Source organism: Tamandua tetradactyla, chromosome X (genome assembly GCF_023851605.1).
Source record: "Tamandua tetradactyla isolate mTamTet1 chromosome X, mTamTet1.pri, whole genome shotgun sequence".
NCBI lineage: Eukaryota > Metazoa > Chordata > Mammalia > Pilosa > Myrmecophagidae > Tamandua > Tamandua tetradactyla.
The window spans coordinates 167,083,697-167,101,983 of record NC_135353.1 but is presented as its reverse complement, the minus strand read 5'-3'; positions in this window follow the sequence as shown (position 1 = coordinate 167,101,983).

Genomic DNA, 18,287 nt, shown 5'->3' with positions numbered 1-18,287 from the left:
AGAAAAGCCATGTTCTTCTACTCTCATTCAATATTGCTGGGTGGGATCTTTGGGATTAAGTTGCTTTCACTGAGATGTGTCTCTACACATTCAAGGAAGGGTCAGCTACTAGAGCCCTCTAAGAGGGAACCATTTTGGAGAAAGCTACAGAGCCCACAGAGGTCACAGAGCCCACACAGCCAGAGAGAACTTTGGAGATGAAAGAAAACACCCCTGAGGAATGCAATGAAGAAGCCAGGAGAGAAAGCTAGCAGACACCAGCCACGTGCCTTCCCAGCTGCCAGAGATAATCTGGATGGCATCAGCCTTTCTTGAGTGAAGTAACCTCTTGATGCTTAAATTTGGATATTTTTATGGCCTTAGAACTGTAAACTTGTAACTTAATAAATTCCCTTTTTAAAAACCATTCTGTTTCTGGTATGGTGCATTCTGGCAGCTTTAGCAGACTAATACACTCAGACACTAGGGAAAAAATAGGAAATCCAAAATGGCATCATCAATATGCAACCCAAATTATTTAACAAACGACCTCCTGAAAGTGAGGCAAGAAATCTGCTTTAATGAGCCATTATCCTTTGTCATGACATTCTGGCCTTTTTCATTAAAATTGACAGAAGGAATCTATCTCTGGCAAAAAGAGTTAAATTGCTGCATCTCACTAGGAATGGATTATGGACTTCCAGTCTATAAGTAAGCTTAGCTTTCTTTTGTTTTCTTTCTTTTCCTTCCCTCCCTTTCTTTCTTTCTCTTTTTTAATCTTATCTCTACTTCTCTGTGAGCTGTCCTATAGAATAAGGTGAAGATAAACAGGGTTTTGCCTGCCTCTCTCCTGTGCCAAATGAGCTTAATTTAATCTTCTCTCCAGATGCTATGGATTGGGGAACATTGCTTATTCCAATGATTCACTGGTGTCTTATTGTTCATAATTATCTTTAATGTTAGAATTTGACAACAGGATGGTCTTCTATTAATATATCTTTTCTATGCCAAAAAATCTGATAGGAGACCTCTTAATCAAAGATAATTCTCTCTACCATGTATACCTGTAGTATACTTTCATGCACACACTCACATCCACACACATATATATTAGCTGATAGAAGTGTTTCTTTACTGGGGAAATAAATACAAACCTTTAAGATGGTAAAAGATGTTATTTTCTTTCCTGGAAGTGTTAGTATTCTATGACACAGTAATTCAGTTTTTCTGGGAACTGAGCACTATAATTTGAGCATCCTGAGGCAAGGGTCTTAGGGCAACAATTTTCTTCTAAGAAGTTGGTATCTTTCATAAACAGCTTTAAGAATTACCATCACAATAACCTGTCATAAGGAATGTGGGCTCTTATAACCTGTCATAAATCATTTATCCACGTGGGGATAAATGACTATTAAGTGACTGAGGCAGTCACAACACTACGTTTGCTTTAATTTGAAAAATTTGTACAGCTATATTTTACCGCCAACAATGAAAGAAGAGAAATGCTCAGGCATGCCTTTGTGACCATGTGTACCCGGACAATAGGGTGAAATAAATTATAAAGACTCCTGGTGCATGGCCCTCTCCAGCAGTCAGGGGAGTGAAGGCCCATTCCTGCTAATGGGTAGCTGGGGTTCTATGGGCTCAATTGTGGGCTCTTCGACTTATGGTGGATGCTCCCTTGTAGACATAAGAGACAGGACTCACTCTCTGGAATCTGGAATGCTTCTCCATTAGCTAGGTGACAAGTACTTACTTAGAAAAACGCACCCTGAGGAAGTGGAAATAATCGGGCCAAAACCTGGCCATGTGCTGAGAGATAGTGACCACGTATTTAAGTGACTTGGCACATGGGACTTAAAGATGAACTACTTTCTGTCAATATTCTAAGGCTTTGGAAGGGATAGTGGTTTAGCAGGGCTAAGAAGGTACCAAAGGGGAAGCTGCATCATCACCCTCCTAAGTTTTCCCTAGGAAGAAGAAAAGGGGGACTTCATAAAGAAGGCAATTTGGCTGAGTTTTTTCTCTGATGAGCTCATGTAATCAAGAAATCAGGATTTAAGGGATGATTTCGATTGCAGAATCATTATATAGATATTCCTCCTTGTTTTCTGGTACATTGGAGTAGGCAGAGGGAAGTACATAAACTCTCTAAATTGTAAGCCAGTTGCCTTAATCTCTGATAATGATTGTACAGCCCTTATCTTCTGCCCTTGTGATTGTAAAAACCTTGTCACTAACCTTCATTTGTACCCAGTTATCCAGTTTTTCAACTTTACAGTCTTGTAATCACTAGATATAGTCCCTAATGTTTATTAGTGAAGCATCTTGGGTCAGCCCAGAACTAACCCACCTAAAGTCCAAAGTTATCTTGATAACCGAGACTGGATCTAACCAAATAGGCGTGCCTTGACATGTGCAGTAGCTTAGACTTAAACCTACAAGTCACCTAGACCTCATTCAGCCATTTTCTTACATATGTTCTGTGGCTAAGCATGTAACCAAACTGTGCATGCTCAGTATGAGATCACTTCTAACCCTATCATCTCAAGTCATTGTGCTCATTATTCTAAAACCTGCCCCTCTTTTTCCCTAATAAAATTATCAGAACTACTGCAGTTCAGGTAGATAGATTTAGGCCAATAGGCCATCTACTGTCCTACTATGCACCTGGTAATAAACTCTTTCTCTCTCTGAAACCTTAGGGTCTCAGGAATTGGTTATTGAGTGTGTTGGGCAGAAGAATCCATGGCCTTTGTCCAATAACACTCAGCCTGCAAAAGGGAGTGTATAAAAGGAATTATGTATGAATTAAAGAAGGTAACAGGGTTCTTTAAGAACGGGGAGTGAAGGGAAGAAAAGAAAAGGAAGGGAGGGAGGGAGGAAAGAAGACCAAAGACCCAATCTTGGCAGGGAGCTAGAAGTGAGAAGAAAGCCACATCAGGATGCTTTTATCATGACCCCATATGTCCTCTGAGGAGAGTTACCTGGGGCCCTTCCTCCCCCACCCCCTCATATCATGACTGCCCTCTAGGGGAGGTGGGGTAGCTGCATCAACCATATTGCACAGAAACAAAAACATGGGAATGGTACATTTCATGAAGGCTTAAGCTTACTAAAAGCATACAGCAAGAAAGCAGGTAACAAATACCAAATTCAGGATCATGTTTACTTCAGGGGAAGGAGCGAGACAAATGGGATCATGGGAAATTAAAATGATTCAACTGCATTCATAATGCTTTGTTTATTATAAAAATTATGAAACAAGTGTGACAAATTAACCACTTTGGCAAAGCTGGGTAGTGTTCTTTCCCTGTTTGGGGATGCTTGCAGAGCACATAATACAAAATTAACGCATTTACATTATGACTAAATAGATACTATCGACTGCACAGCTAAGGGACATATTGTGACAGTATTTTCTTTCTCAAATAGCCTTTCATATATCAAATGAGTCTGCCAGAAATACTTTTCATGGCCCCTATCTGAGGCCTGGGTCATGTGGATAGGCTGCATATAGCCTTGTCAACTTGGGCAGCACTTTCCCTTCATAAGACTACCTCACAAGAATCCTTCGCCAGTGTGGCCAAGGGTACTTTTAAGTATCTGTAACGCACTTTCTCTGTGAAAATGGAGAGTGCACTCTGTAAAGTAGCAATCTAAATGAGAGGTATTGCTGTTATATGAAAGTTGTTATGTCTGAATTATTAATACAGAACTCTAGATTGGAGAATGGATGAAACTGGATTAGCCGATTAGAAAACTTGCCCATAAAACTCTTCCAGAACACAGATTAAGAAACTAAAAAGATGAATACTATAAGTGTGAATGGTCAGATTATACTCCCAGAAAAGGTGAACATGTCACTTTTAATGATTATTATGACAACGATAACCACTTCTATAAATAGAAAATACTCTTAGAAAGGCTGACAAAATAAAATCAAACTACTCAGTATGCTGTTTTCCAGAAATAAAGATAAGACTAAACATTATATTAAAGAATAAAGATATACCAAAAAAAGATATGAAGAGAAATCAAGCAACTGGGAATATTAACATCAGGTCAGGTAGAATTTCAGGTAAAAAGTAACAAAATGGACAAGCACTAACACTTTCTCTTGATAAGTCACGATTTTCTAGAATAACACGAAAATATAGACTTAAGGTGTTTACAGAATCTTAATATGCAGGGCCAAACTCTGGCAATGTAGAAAATGATTCGGACCAAAAGATCAAAGACGTAAGCACACTTTCCTCCAATATGAAATAGTGTGGTAAACAGCACCAACCAATGTACAGAAAAGTGAGAAAATTGATATCTCCACTGCCAAGAGGAAAAAAAGTTAATGAACGATTTCAGGTCATGAAGAGGGAAGAGAACACTAAGTAGGGATCCTGTTTAAAGGTGAAGCTGTGACAAGCCTAGAGCTGATTTCTGCATGTGGGAAGGTTGAACCTGCACTGCCAGACCTTCATTTCTTTTTTCACCATTTTTACAAAGTGAGGAAGAATTTTTAGGCAGTGAAGTGAAAATCGTAACTGGCTAGAGGGCCATGACAGTTTACATTTCTCTGTATACCCACCACTCAGATCAAAAGACAGAACAATTTGCTCTCTGTGGAAAGCTTCCTCTGGCCCCTCCCAGACTCACCTCCATTCTCACACCTGTTTCTACAGGTGAGGTGTGCCTATTTTTTTTTTTTTTTTTTTGCATGGGCAGGCAACGGGAATCGAACCAGGTCTCCAGCATGGCAGGCAAGAATTCTGCCTGCTGAGCCACTGTGGCTCACCCTTGTGTGCCTGCTCTTGAACTCCACAGATACTGAATCCTGCAGTATCTTGCTTTGGTGCCTGGCTTCTTGCATCATGGGTTTTAGATTCTACCATGTTGTATGTCTTGGTAATTCATTCTTTTTTATTGCTGGGTCATATTCCATTGTAGGAAAATACCACAATGTATTTACAAATTATCTTGTTAAAAGGCTTTCAGGGACTTCCGGAGAAGATGGCGGCTTAGTAACACGCGCGGATCTTAGTTTCTCCTCCAGTACAGCTACTAGGGGAGTAGAAACGATACAGAACAGCTCCCAAAGCCACGACAGAGATAAAAAAAAGGCAGCGTACCCCATCCTGGAACGGCTGGCTGGGTGAGAGAACCCGCTCTGGTGAGATCGCCGAGGGGCGCGGGCTTCACCAGGCGGGGCGGCAAGCGGCCGGAGTCACTCCCTTCCCCCTTTCCAGGCCGGCTGGGAGAATTGGACAGGCGGTCCCCTCAAACCGCGGCGGCTGGCGCCCACACCACGCGCGGCCCCCCGGTCCAACTGAGAGAATTGGATTGGAAATCCCCAGGCAGCGGAGAACGGTGACGGGGGGGGCCCCTCCCAAACCCGTGACTCCCCAGGAAAGTGCACTCTCCTGGGCGGGCCGCTGCGGCTGGCGCCCTCCCGCCACACTTGGCGCCCCGGGCCGACTAGGAAATTCGAACGGGCGCTTTTCCGGGCTGCGGCGGCCAGCGACCCTCCCCACGTTCGGACCCTGGGCCGGCTGGCACTCTCCCAAGCCGCTTCGGCTAGCAAACCTCCCGGACAGTGAGAGTTTTCCAAAGTTAAAGGACCCACAGCACCTTTTACTGGTGGGACCCGCAGACAAACGTGTGCCATGAGTGCCACCTACTGGGCAGAATAAGAAAAACAGAAGCCAGAGATTTCACAGAAAAATCTTACAACCTTGTTGGGTCCGACACCCAGGGAAATCTGACTAAATGCCCAGACGCCAGCAGCAGAAGATAACTGTCCACGCTCAGAAGATTGAGAATATGGCCCAGTCAAAGGAACAAACCAATAGTTCAAATGAGATACAAGAGCTGAGACAACTAATGTTGAATATACGAACAGAAATGGAAAACCTCTTCAAAAATGAAATCGATAAATTGAGGGAGGACATGAAGAGGACATGGGCTGAACATAAAGAAGAAATAGAAAAACTGAAAAAACAAATCGCAGAACTTATGGAAGTGAAGGATAAAGTAGAAAAGATGGAAAAAACAATGGATACATACAATGATAAATTTAAAGAGACAGAAGATAGAATTAGTGATTTGGAGGATGGAACATCTGAATTCCAAAAACAAACAGAAACTATCGGGAAAAGAATGGAAAAATTTGATCAGGGTATCAGGGAACTCAAGGACAATATGAACCGCACAAATATACGTGTTGTGGGTGTCCCAGAAGGAGAACAAAAGGGAAAAGGAGGAGAAAAACTAATGGAAGAAATTATCACTGAAAATTTCCCAACTCTTATGAAAGACCTAAAATTACAGATCCAAGAAGTGCAGCGCACCCCAAAGAGATTAGACCCAAATAGGCGTTCTCCAAGACACTTACTAGTTAGAATGTCAGAGGTCAAAGAGAAAGAGAGGATCTTGAAAGCAGCAAGAGAAAAACAATCCATCACATACAAGGGAAACCCAATAAGACTATGTGTAGATTTCTCAGCAGAAACCATGGAAGCTATAAGACACTGGGATGATATATTTAAATTACTAAAAGAGAAAAACTGTCAACCAAGACTCCTATATCCAGCAAAATTATCCTTCAAAAATGAGGGAGAAATTAAAACATTCTCAGACAAAAAGTCACTGAGAGAATTTGTGACCAAGAGACCAGCTCTGCAAGAAATACTAAAGGGGGCACTAGAGTCAGATACAAAAAGACAGAAGAGAGAGGTATGGAGTAAAGTGTAGAAAGAAGGAAAATCAGATATGATATATATAATACAAAAGGCAAAATGTTAGAGGAGAATATTATCCAAACAGTAATAACACTAAATGTCAATGGACTGAATTCCCCAATCAAAAGACATAGATTGGCAGAATGGATTAAAAAACAGGATCCTTCTATATGCTGTCTACAGGAAACACATCTTAGACCCAAAGATAAACATAGGTTGAAAGTGAAAGGTTGGGAAAAGATATTTCATGCAAATAACAACCAGAAAAGAGCAGGAGTGGCTACACTAATATCCAACATATTAGACTTCAAATGTAAAGCAGTTAAAAGAGACAAAGAAGGACACTATATACTAATAAAAGGAACAATTAAACAAGAAGACATAACAATCATAAATATTTACACACCGAACCAGAATGCCCCAAAATACGTGAGGAATACACTGCAAACACTGAAAAGGGAAATAGACTCATATACCATAATAGTTGGAGACTTCAATTCACCACTCTCATCAATGGACAGAACATCTAGACAGAGGATCAATAAAGAAATAGAGAATCTGAATATTACTATAAATGAGCTAGACTTAACAGACATTTATAGGACATTACATCCCACAACAGCAGGATACACCTTTTTCTCAAGTGCTCATGGATCATTCTCAAAGATAGACCATATGCTGGGTCACAAAGAAAGTCTTAACAAATTTAAAAAGATTGAAATCATACACAACACTTTCTTGGATCATAAAGGAATGAAGCTGGAAATCAATAATAGGCGGAGTGCCAGAAAATTCACAAATACGTGGAGGCTCAACAACACACTCCTAAACAACGAGTGGGTCAAGAAAGAAATTGCTAGAGAAATTAGCAAATACCTCGAGGTGAATGAAAATGAAAACACAACATATCAAAACTTATGGGACGCAGCAAAGGCAGTGCTAAGAGGGAAATTTATTGCCCTAAATGCCTATATCAGAAAAGAAGAAAAGGCAAAAATGCAGGAATTAACTGTCCACTTGGAAGAACTGGAGAAAGAACAGCAAACTAATCCCAAAGCAAGCAAAAGGAAAGAAATCACAAAGATCAGAGCAGAAATAAATGAAATTGAAAACATGAAAACAATAGAGAAAATCAATAAGGCCAGAAGTTGGTTCTATGAGAAAATCAATAAGATTGATGGGCCCTTAGCAAGATTGACAAAAAGAAGAGAGAGGATGCAAATAAATAAGATCAGAAATGGAAGAGGAGACATAACTACTGACCTCACAGAAATAAAGGAGGTAATAACAGGATACTATGAACAACTTTACACTAATAAATACAACAATTCAGAAAAATGGACGGGTTCCTGGAAAGACATGAACAACCAACTTTGACTCAAGAAGACATAGATGACCGCAACAAACCAATCACAAGTAAAGAAATTGAATTAGTCATTCAAAAGCTTTCTAAAAAGAAAAGTCCAGGACCAGACGGCTTCACATCTGAATTCTATCAAACATTCCAGAAAGAATTAGTACCAACTCTTCTCAAACTCTTCAAAAAAATTGAAGCGGAGGGAAAACTACCTAATTCATTCTATGAAGCCAACATCACCCTCATACCAAAACCAGGCAAAGATATTACAAAAAAAGAAAACTACAGGCCAATCTCTCTAATGAATATAGATGCAAAAATCCTCAATAAAATTCTAGCAAATCGTATCCAACAACACATTAAAAGAATTATACATCATGACCAAGTAGGATTCATCCCAGGTATGCAAGGATGGTTCAACATAAGAAAATCAATTAATGTAATACACCATATCAACAAATCAAAGCAGAAAAATCACATAATCATCTCAATGGATGCAGAGAAGGCATTTGACAAGATTCAACATCCTTTCCTGTTGAAAACACTTCAAAGGATAGGAATACAAGGGAACTTCCTTAAAATGATAGAGGGAATATATGAAAAACCCACAGCTAATATCATCCTCAATGGGGAAAAATTGAAAACTTTCCCCCTAAGATCAGGAACAAGACAAGGATGTCCACTATCACCACTATTAGTCAACATTGTGTTGGAGGTTCTAGCCAGAGCAATTAGACAAGAAAAAGAAATACAAGGCATCAAAATTGGAAAGGAAGAAGTAAAACTATCACTGTTTGCAGATGATATGATACTATACGTCGAAAACCCGGAAAAATCCACAACAAAATTACTAGAGCTAATAAATGAGTACAGCAAAGTAGCAGGTTACAAGATCAACATTCAAAAATCTGTAGCATTTCTATACACTAGTAATGAACAAGCGGAGGGGGAAATCAAGAAACGAATCCCATTTACAATTGCAACTAAAAGAATAAAATACCTAGGAAAAATTTAACTAAAGAGACAAAAAACCTATATAAAGAAAACTACAAAAAACTGTTAAAAGAAATCACAGAAGACCTAAATAGATGGAAGGGCATACCATGTTCATGGATTGGAAGACTAAATATAGTTAAGATGTCAATCCTACCTAAATTGATTTACAGATTCAATGCAATACCAATCAAAATCCCAACAGCTTATTTTTCAGAAATAGAAAAACCAATAAGCAAATTTATCTGGAAGGGCAGGGTGCCCCAAATTGCTAAAAACATCTTGAGGAAAAAAAACGAAGCTGGAGGTCTTGCACTGACTGACTTTAAGGCATATTATGAAGCCACAGTGGTCAAAACAGCATGGTATTGGCATAAAGATAGATATATCGACCAATGGAATCAAATAGAGTGCTCAGATATAGACCCTCTCATCTACGGACATTTGATATTTGATAAGGCAGTCAAGCCAACTCACCAGTCTCTTCAATAAATGGTGCCTAGAGAACTGGATATCCATATGCAAAAGAATGAAAGAAGACCCATCTCTCACACCCTACACAAAAGTTAACTCAAAATGGATCAAAGATCTAAACATTAGGTCTAAGACCATAAAACAGTTAGAGGAAAATGTAGGGAGATATCTTATGAATCTTACAATTGGAGGCAGTTTTATGGACCTTAAACCTAAAGCAAGAGCACTGAAGAAGGAAAGAAATAAATGGGAACTCCTCAAAATTAAACACTTTTGTGCATCAAAGAACTTCATCAAGAAAGTAGAAAGACAGCCTACACAATGGGAATCAATATTTGGAAACGACATATCAGATAAAGGTCTAGTATCCAGAATTTATAATGAGATTGTTCAACTCAACAACAAAAAGACAGCCAAACCAATTACAAAATGGGAAAAACACTTGAATAGACACCTCTCAGAGGAGGAAATACAAATGGCCAAAAGGCACATGAAGAGATGCTCAATGTCCCTGGCCATTAGAGAAATGCAAATCAAAACCACAATGAGATATCATCTCACACCCACCAGAATGGCCATTATCAACAAAACAGAAAATGACAAGTGCTGGAGAGGATGCGGAGAAAGAGGCACACTTATCCACTGTTGGTGGGAATGTCAAATGGTGCAACCACTGTGGAAGGCAGTTTGGCGGTTCCTCAAAAAGCTGAATATAGAATTGCCATACGACCCAGCAATACCATTGCTGGGAATCTACTCAAAGGAATTAAGGGCAAAACTCAAACGGACATTTGCACACCAATGTTTATAGCAGTGTTATTTACAATTGCAAAGAGATGGAAACAGCCAAAATGTCCATCAACAGACGAGTGGCTAAACAAACTGTGGTATATACATACGATGGAATATTATGCAGCTTTAAGGCAGGATAAACTTATGAAGCATGTAATAACATGGATGGACCTAGAGAACATTAGGCTGAGTGAGTATAGCCAAAAACTAAAAGACAAATACTGTATGGTCCCACTGATGTGAATCGACACTCAAGAATAAACTTGGAATATGTCATTGGTAACAGAGTTCAGCAGGAGTTAGAAACAGGGTAAGATAATGGGTAATTGGAGCTGATGGGATACAGACTGTGCAATAGGACTAGATACAAAAACTCAAAAATGGACAGAACAATAATACCTAATTGTAAAGTAATCATGTCAAAACACTGAATGAAGCTGCATCCAAGCTATAGGTTTTTGTTTTGTTTTGTTCTTACTATTATTACTTTTATTTTTTTTCTCTATATTAACATTCTATATCTTTTTCGGTTATATTGCTAGTTCTTCTAAACCGATGCAAATGTACTAAGAAACAATGATCATGCATCTATGTGATGATGTTAAGAATTACTGATTGCATATGTAGAATGGTATGATTTCTAAAAAAAAATGGACAGCACAATACTACCTAATTGTAATGTAATTATGTTAAAACACTGAATGAAGCTGCATCTGAGCTATAGTTTTTTGTTTTTTTTCTTATATATTTTTGTATTTTTTATTTTTATTTTTATTTTTTCTCTATATTATCATTTTATTTCTTTTTCTGTTGTCTTGCTATTTCTTTTTCTAAATCGATGCATATGTACTAAGAAATGATGATCATACATCTATGTGATGATATTAAGAATTACTGATTGCATATGTAGAATGGAATGATTTCTAAATGTTGTGTTAGTTAATTTTTTTTAATTAATTAAAAAAAAAAAAAAAGGCTTTCAGGTCTTCCCCAGCTTGAGGCTATTATGAATAAAGCTTCTATGAATACCCTGTCAATGTCTTTTGGTCAACAGTGTGCTCATTTCTTTTCGGTATGTTCTAGTTTTCCTTCCTGTTGGAATGCAAGACAGAAGAAATGGAACGGCTTTTAAAAGGGGCTTTTATGTTGCTAGTTTACAGTCAAAGGCCATGAAAATGTCCCAATTAAAGCAAGTCTATAAAAATGTCCAAATTAAAGCATCATCAAGAGGTTAACTTCACTCAAGAAAGGCCAATGAAGTTCAGGATTTCTTTCTCACCTAGAAAGGCATGTGGCAAGCAAGGCGACATCTGCTAGCTTTTTCTCCCAGTTTGTTTCATGAAGCTCCCTCAGGGATGTATTACTTCTTCATCTCCAAAGGGCTCTGGCTGTGTGGGCTCTCTGATTCTCATGGCTCTCCTGTCATTCTCAGGCTTTTTCCAAAATGCTCCCTCTTCTAAAGGATTCTAGCAAACCAATCAAGACCTACCTGAAATGCGTCGTGTAACACCTATGTGGAGATAATCTCATCAGGTTTCTGACCTATAGTGCTGAGCAGGAATTAAAAGAAATGTTGCTTCCATAAGACTGTATGAGGATTAAAACATGACTTTCCTAGGGTGCATAAAACTTTCAATCCCACTTCTAGGGTATATGCTTAAAAGTGGGATTTCTGGGTCACAGAGGAATTTTTAAACTCTACTAGGAACTGTACAATGGTTTTCTGAAGGTGGTACCATTAAAATGTATTTATTCCTAATATTATAATATTAAAATATGGAAATTAAAACATCATGGAATGACAAGAATTTCTTCTTTCCTTCTCTCAAAATATAAATGAGGTCTTAGGTTTTAGGTGCCAAGGGTAAGTAGAAAAAACAAGCAGCTAGAACAAGATCACAAATCTCCTAGGATTAATGTTCGTAGTGGGAGAAGTGGCTGTGAAACAAGGGAAAAAAGAAAAGCAATATAATATTTCAGATATTGCTAAGTCTTACAAAAATGAAGCAGATTTTTGGCACAAAATAATTGCTAAGGGTGTAGAAACAGAGGCAGTTTTAAATGTGTAATGAAGACTTTCGTTGGAGGAAATTTTGCCTTGCCTTTATTCTTTCCTCCTGTAGGCAAACTGCCCCCTTGTGCCTTGGAGAAATAGCGCTAAGGGTTTATAACACTGAGAACCCCAAGACTCCAGGCAATTTTCTTAGCTCTCTCTCTGAGGGAGAGGAAAGGATGTGAAGGTGCCTGTTTGGGGTTGTACACTGATCCATGAACTGCTGATTGTGGTCAGAGTGCCAAACCCACTGATTGCCCAGGTCCGGTCACATGCCTCCTGGAGTGAAATGGGACTGACAGCATGGGTTATAACTTTTTTTTTTTTAACCTTTTTATTGAATACTATAACATATATACAAAGCAAAGAAATTAAAAAAAAAAAAGGCAATAGTTTTCAAGGCATTCTTCAAAAAATAGTTACAGGACAGATCCCAGACTTTGTCATGAACTACCATACGATCCTCTCATGTTTCTCCTTCTAGCTGCTCCAGAATATAGGAGGCTGGAAGGCTAAAATATTTTTTTATCATCACAATCGACTTTTTTCTTCTGTGAAAAATAACATACATACAAAAAAGCAATAAATTTCAAAGCATAGCACAACAATTAATTGCAGAACATATTTCAGCGTTTGACATGGGTTAGAATACCACAATTTTAGGTTTTTACTTCTAGCTGCTCTAAAATACTGGAGACTAAAAGATATCAGTGATTCAGCATTCATATTCATTTGTTAGGTCATAACTCTTTCTAGCAGGAGTTGGAAGGGCTCCAAAAGGAAGGGGACCTCAGATGATTAGAAGAAAGTGGGCTAGGCAGATACGGTCAAGCCAACATGAACAGAAAAACTGGCCATCTGTAGGGGAAATAAAATCAAGAGGTGGCAAACAAAATCAGGATACAGGCAGTGTCTGGTACAAAAACAGATGAATACATAGGGAGATGGAGGTAGAATTAGTTGGATAGGGTGGGTGGCAGCTCATGATTTTACCGTATCTGCAGCTGGGGGAGAAATACGTCATGGTCACGAGTTCAGCAGAAAGCAGATAACAAATCTCATGGACCTCTCAATCTCACTCTCTCCATGGGCTCCCCCAGTCCCCAGTCCCCAAACCCACACTAGAAGAAAAGGGGGGAACATGGTTACTTTGCCTCATCGGTAAATCCCCTACAAACAGAACAGGACGTAACATGGAGTTGCTTCACCAATAAATATTTGTAGAATAATAAATAAACAAGGAGATTTTGTTGTATAAATTTTGTTGAAGCAACGTATTCATAAGGTGAAGATCTGAGCAGCCATGCTCTATCTATTACCATGAGATCTTTTCACTAAGAAAGCTTTCCCCTCTCTCTCCATCTAAACTAATATTAGTTTCTAAACTAAAATAAACCTTCTCCTCACTCTTCCGCACCAGGAGTAGTTAAGGTATCTGATATCCCAAATTTGGAAAAGTTTATAAATCAGTAATAATCTGTTTAGCATAAAATTCCTTGTCTCGACCGAGAGTGGATCATAACAAGAATCAAAACTTAAAAACGGGTCAAATGCATGAATCAGATTTGTACAAACATGACTCTAAACCCTTCTTTACAATCTGTAAGGCACATAATCTTCAGCTGGACTCAATTATATGTGAATCTTTAAATAACTGCTTAGGACAGAGTTTGGAGAAATCTGCAGAGTAGATGCTTCTGATTCCCTATGTATTCACTGAATATCCCAGGAACCAACATTTTACAGGTTATTATTGCTATTGCTGTTTTGAAAATTGACACAGAATCAATGCAGTGAATCCCACCAAACAATGATTACAGCTAATTCCATGTAAGCTGTTACCACTAACTTTACAGGAAATATTTCAATTACTTTAATTCATTATTTATAATGCTTTTGCTTTGTGAATCTGGAGATGAGAAAATAGTCTTTTGATTTAGGACACAACTCCATTATTCATGAAACACACAGAAGTGGAAAAGGGTGATAAATTCATCTAATTGATCTGGCATCCTTGTTTTAAGGAGAAGTATTGAATATTATTTAACAGGAGCATATAAAAATTAAGTGAGCACAATCAGCACAGATTTGAGTCTTTAGTTCTTCTGTTGCTTGCTCCCATTTTTTCTCATCATTGTAGATTCTGGATTATTCATATCCAGTAAGAAAATGTCATTCAGTAATTTATTAGCCGTTGATGATTTCCTATTAGTGGTGGTGCTGTTTGTTTCTGCTTGGCACTTCTCAACTCATAGTCCTTGTGAAAAGCACAAATGGGGCTTTATATGGGGAAAAGAAAATACCTTGCTTCTCTGGATGGATACAACTTTTCATACATGGAGGAGGTGAAGAATTCAAGCATGGAGGCTCTGCACAGCTCTCGGGAGAGCATCCAGCTCCTGGCAGGACATGTGTACAAAGGGCAATGGCATATTCCAGCTTCCTCTGGGTGGGCCTGTCTCCCTGTCCCGGGGTTTGCTTTCTCTTTTACAAAAAGCCTTCCCACTCTCTTCTTTTCTGTGTCTCCATGAGACAACAAAGACAGCATTCCCTGGGCCTTTGCACCCCCTGCTTGTGGCCTGGCACACAGCGGACACACTCTACATAGTTTTAGACAGAAACCCACCCAGGCCTGGGTGACAGAAGGCTCATGGGAGGGACTGGACTAGAGTCCAGAGGCTGTGCCCTGCCTGGAAACCCTTCCCCCATTCCAAACGGTTCTCTCCCCAGCAACTCCAGCAGACCTTCTACACTCTCCTCAAGCCCATCAGCCCCATGAGCACCGTGCTCACCCTTTCTGTGAGCAAGTGACAGAAAGTCCACTTATAAAAACAATTTACCTGCATCGATCCACTTTCCTTTTATTCCCTTTTTTCAAGTATGTTTATTCCAGTGAAACTGTAGTTCTCAGACTGTTACTGTCTCAGCTTCTCACTTTGATCATAAACTCCTTTAAACCTCTAACCTAGGCTGCAATTACTTTACCACTGTTATTTTGACATTTACTGTGATGTTTATAAAATATACTCAATGCCCTGGAACTGTAGGATCAACAATTCCATCTTGACCAAAAGGGGGAAAAGAAGTGTAACTAATAAAGTATTAGTGGCAGAGAGTTCAGATAGAGTCAAGAAGCTCCTCTGGAGGTTGGGTTTCTCTTACACAAGCTTCAGTTAGACCTTGCTACCTATCATAACCTGCCAAACCCCAAGCAGGACCATTCCAGCCAATCCTAAAGAACACCTAGGGCAATATATAAGATTCCACAAGGGTTCCAGGCACTAGAGTAACTTGCCAGAAACCTACAACCTCCAGATGGGTCCCTGGTCCAGATAAGTCCTAAAACCTAGCCCAGCCTCTCCAGAACATCAGATAGTTTCATCTCCCTACCCCATATTAGTGACAAACGCTTCCAACATGAAAAAGTTAGAATGACCATAGCCCAAACACCCCTAAAGAGAGGGACAGAAAGATCAAAGGTGATAGTGAAGTTATCCAGAGAAGATAGGATTTAACAAATGAGTATGACTGCTGAATCATGAAATTGTTATCTCTTTTAGTCTCCGTTATCTTAGAGCAGCTAGAGGTAAAAACCTAAAATTGAGGAATTGTAACCCATGTCAAACTCTGAAATATGTTCTACAACTAATTGTGGTGCTGTGCTTTGAAATTTAGTGCTTTTTTGTATGTTATTTTTCACAAAAAAAGAAAGAAAAGTCAACTGTGGTGAAACAAAAAAGTATTTAAGCCTTCTAGACTCCTATATTCTGGAGCAGCAAGATGGAAAAATCTGAGAGGCTTGATGGAAGCCATGACAAATTCTGGGATCTGTCCTATAACTACTTCTTGAAGAGTGCTTTGAAAACTATTGCTTTTTTACTTCTTTGCTCTGTATATATGTTATACTATACAATAAAAAAGTCAACAAAAAACAAAAACAGCAACAACAAAAAATATATGTTAAGCACACTATTTATTAAAACTACTTATAACTCCCAATATATATATATAGGGAGTATATATACATATATATACTAAAAACACTGGCAACTGGGGGTTTGGGAGCTTGTAGAACAAATCACCTGGCAAATGGGTTAATCATATATAAATGGCTAGGTTTCTTGTCAACAAAATTTGCAGTACTCATAAAATACATTCAATGACCAGGAACTAATGAAAACTCCCCACAATATGAATATTTCCCAGATAGGCTAACTCTATGAGACATAATATTTTTATTTAATGATATATAAATACAATATACATTCTAATTATTTCTGGATTCTTTATTTTGTAGACTTTGTTTTTCTCCATTGTTGAACACTTGCAAAAGCTACTAGGAAACAAAAGTCATTCCAGTTTTGCTTCCTTGTCTTTCCATCACTCACCCTACAGTGGGGCCATCAACCATAAGGATAACATTAATAATGACATGTAACAGGCTGTCCTGGATGTCTTGTAGGCTCCCAGCATTAACATCAGTCAGCATGCATGACATTCCAGCAGCTGGGATCTCATATGGTGCACATTTTCCAGGATGCAAAGCTGAGGCTCAGAACTGTGAGGAAATATGTCCATAATCAGGTCAGGTAGTGAATGAGGGCTGGGACTGGGATTTATACCCCAACCTCCCTGACTTCCAAAGTTTAAGTTTGCAATGAAATACACATCCCCACAGGAGAGAGTCAGAGAACAGGGGACTTAGAAGAGCCCACTTAAAGCAAGCAAGTCAATAGAAAGAGATTTTTTTTTTTTTTTTTTACTAACGGAAAGAAAGAAAAAAGAAAAAAAAAAGAAATTAACACAACATTTAGAAATCATACCGTTCTACATATGCACTCAGTAATTAACATCATCACATAGATGCATGATCATCGTTTCTTAGTACATTTGCATCGGTTTAGAGGAACTAGCAACACAACAGAAAAAGATATAAAATGTTAATATAGAGAAAAGAAATAAAAGCAGTAATAATAGTAAAAAACAACAACAAAAAAACCCTATAGCTCAGATGCAGCTTCATTCAGTGTTTTAACATGATTACTTTACAATTAGGTATTATTGTGCTGTCCATTTTTGAGTTTTTGTATCTAGTCCTGTTGAACAGTCTGTATCCCTTCCGCTCCAATTACCCATTATCTTACCCTGTTTCTAACTCCTGCTGGACTCTGTTACCAATGACATATTTCAAGTTTATTCTCGAATGTCCGTTCACATCAGTGGGACCATACAGTACTTGTCCTTTAGTTTTTGGCTGGACTCACTCACCATAATATTCTCTAGGTCCATCCATGTTATTATATGCTTCATAAGTTTATCTTGTCTTAAAGCTGCATAATATTCCATCGTATGTATATACCACAGTTTATTCAGCCATTCTTCTGTTGATGGACATTTTGGCTGTTTCCATCTCTTTGCAATTGTAAATAACACTGCTATAAACATTGGTGTGCAAATGTCCGTTTGTGTCTTTGCCCTTAAGTCCTTTGAGTAGATACCTAGCAATGGTATTGCTGGGTCGTATGGCAATTCTATATTCAGCTTTTTGAGGAACCGCCAAACTGCCTTCCACAGTGGTTGCACCATTTGACATTCCCACCAACAGTGGATAAGTGTGCCTCTTTCTCCGCATTCTCTCCAGCACTTGTCATTTTCTGTTTTGTTGATAATGGCCATTCTGGTGGGTGTGAGATGATATCTCATTGTGGTTTTGATTTGCATTTCTCTAATGGCCAGGGACATTGAGCATTTCTTCATGTGCCTCTTGGCCATCCGTATTTCCTCTTCTGGTAGGTGTCTGTTCAAGTCTTTTTCCCATTTTGTAATTGGGTTGGCTGTCTTTTTGTTGTTGAGTTGAACAATCTCTTTATATATTCTGGATACTAGACCTTTATCTGATATGTCA